General features: G+C 31.4%; 1 protein-coding gene across 1 annotated transcript in view; it reads left to right on the top strand.

The window, feature by feature from the left end:
* Positions 1-458: 458 nt before the first annotated feature.
* The window catches only part of LOC106476320 (mycosubtilin synthase subunit C-like), a gene marked incomplete at its 3' end in the record, with an annotated part of 13,924 nt that continues 11,533 nt past the window's right edge, over positions 459-2,849 (top strand). Inside the window, 1 exon segment of the mRNA XM_022380226.1 lies at positions 459-530.

Here is a 2,849-nt window from a genome sequence, read left to right as displayed (position 1 = left end):
AGTGTCTATGTGACAGGAAAGTTGAGTGTATCGGTAAAGTTATATTCGGAAAGAATAAACCAGTTTTATTAAGAAAGGACTTGTGTCGCTTAAGATTCGTCGGAACGAAGTTACGGAAAATCAATTAACAAACGGAGACGTAACAATATATTAGACGAAGAGTGAGAAGTGTGTATCCAAACAACATTTAAACAAATCTAAAAAGGACTATCACATGTAGATTAGCACATTAAGGAAAAACCTTCAAATAAATTACGAAGAGATAAAGAAATTGAATAAAGAACAAATCGTACATAAAGAATAATTAAAAAAGCATCATTAAATTAAAACGTACAATTCTAACATATATAATTATAAACATATTCCCTTAACATTAATGAACGCCCTCTATCGAATGTAACTTCTATTTCAATAATATAAAAGGCGACATATTTTCTATCTCTATTTCGTTTTTAGCGCGTGAAGAAGCTTTTCAGAAGTGAAACAAGCTGATTTAGGGTTTACGTTCAGTTGCCTGAGAGAAGCTAAAGGTTTGTGAAATACCTGGATATGTACTCTGTACTTATCAGGCTCAGTTCAGTTTTTCAGTAGTGTGAATTGTAATATGTGTTGTTTATTTTGTGTCAATATTTATCTGACTTTCTAATAAAAACTAGTAATGATATTAATGTTCTCACTAGAAATGTTGTGGAAGTAAAGAATCATGTTACTGTGTCCAGGTAACGTGATAACGAACCAAAGTTTAGGATAATTAGACAGACTAATATGCTTAATATGATCGACATACTGTTTGATTAGCTGAAAGACAAACTTTAACATTAGCTAAACTCAACATAGATAATCTATGATTTTAAAGACAGATTCTTTGATTCACTCAACAACATACCGTATTGGTAATGGAAAGATAATCTATGACTTTAAGGACAGACTTTTTTATTCACTCAACAACAGAACCTATGGATAAGTGAAAGATAATCTATGACTTTAAGGACAGATTCTTTGATTCACTCAACAACAGACCCTATTGGTAAGTGAGAGATGATCTATGACTTTATCAACAGATTTTTTGATTCACTCAACAACAGACCCTATGGGTAAGTGAAAGATAATCTATGACTTTATCAACAGATGTTTTGATTCACTCAACAATAGACCCTATGGGTAAGTGAAAGATAATCTAATGACATGTACGATAATATATTTTCAACATTTTAAGCAGCATTAGTTCTTTGATTAATAGGGTGATTAACTCAATGATAACTCGTTGGTTAGATAAACTATATTAACTCATATTAAAATTTCTTCGGTTATTTGAAAGACAGTCTTTGTGATTGGCTCACTGACATATTTTTGTATATCCAAACGATGTATTTTCTGATCAACAAGTCCGTTTGATTGGAGGATCAACAGTTTTTTTTACAGTAAAACGTTGCTTACAAATCTAATGATTAAACTATCATGGAGTGTCATGGAACTGTGTTTTTATATAACTGGTTGTCATATAGTTGTGGTTGTCATGTGACTGTTTATGTTTTCCTGCACTATTTAGGGTTAACCTACAACAGGTACTGCTTGGGGCTAAAACTTGATGTGTTTGGGTCTATCGGTGTGTATGTATATGATGTGTTTGACGGTGTGATATATTGATAGTATTCGATAACGAGGAACCCACTTTGAGACTAATAATGGCTGGAGACGGCTTGAATGGGTAATGAAGAAAAACTTTAATATAACAGCAAATGTACAACGTTTCGACAAGGTTTTGTCCTCATCAGGTATCTGGTTTCTTCTTTTGTCTTTTGTGATCTTCTGATGAACGTTTTAGATCAAGAATGGACTGTTTTACTGTTTAGTTCTCGTTTTATTGATATCTGGTTCTTTATACGTTCCTGTGATTTATTCCGTAATGACATCGGATTGTGTTGTATGTTTCTGGTCATCGTTGATATCTATTTTAATAGCATTCTACATCTATTTGTGTGCGTATATACTCTATGTTAATGTCATCCTTCTTTTATCATGTGTACTTGTATACTGCATGTTAATGTCATCCATCTTTTGTAATGTGTACACGTATACTGTATGTTAATGTCATCCATCTTTTGTAATGTGTACATGTATACTGTATGTTAATGTCATCCATCTTTTGTAATGTGTACATGTATACTGTATGTTAATGTCATCCATCTTTTGTAATGTATACATGTATACTGTATGTTAATGTAATCCATCTTTTGTAATGTGTATACGTATACTGTATGTTAATGTCATCCTTCTTTTGTAATGTGTACATCTATACTGTATGTTAATGTCATCCATCTTTTGTAATGTGTACACGTATACTGTATGTTAATGTCATCCATCTTTTGTAATGTGTATACGTATACTGTATGTTAATGTCAACCATCTTTTTTAATGTGTACACGTATACTGTATGTTAATGTCATCCATCTTTTGTAATGTGTATACGTATACTGTATGTTAATGTCAACCATCTTTTGTAATGTATACATGTATACTGTATGTTAATGTCATCCATCTTTTGTAATGTATACATGTATACTGTATGTTAATGTCATCCTTCTTTTATCATGTGTACTTGTATACTGTATGTTAATGTCATCCATCTTTTGTAATGTATACATGTATACTCTATGTTGATGTCATCCTTCTTTTATCATGTGTACTTGTATACTGTATGTTAATGTCATCCATCTTTTGTAATGTATACATGTATACTCTATGTTGATGTCATCCTTCTTTTATCATGTGTACTTGTATACTGTATGTTAATATCATCCATCTTTTGTAATGTATACATGTATACTCTATGTTGATGTCATCCTTCT

Source organism: Limulus polyphemus, unplaced genomic scaffold, assembly GCF_000517525.1.
Source record: "Limulus polyphemus unplaced genomic scaffold, Limulus_polyphemus-2.1.2 Scaffold10287, whole genome shotgun sequence".
NCBI lineage: Eukaryota > Metazoa > Arthropoda > Merostomata > Xiphosura > Limulidae > Limulus > Limulus polyphemus.
This window is presented reverse-complemented; position numbering and strand designations above follow the sequence as displayed.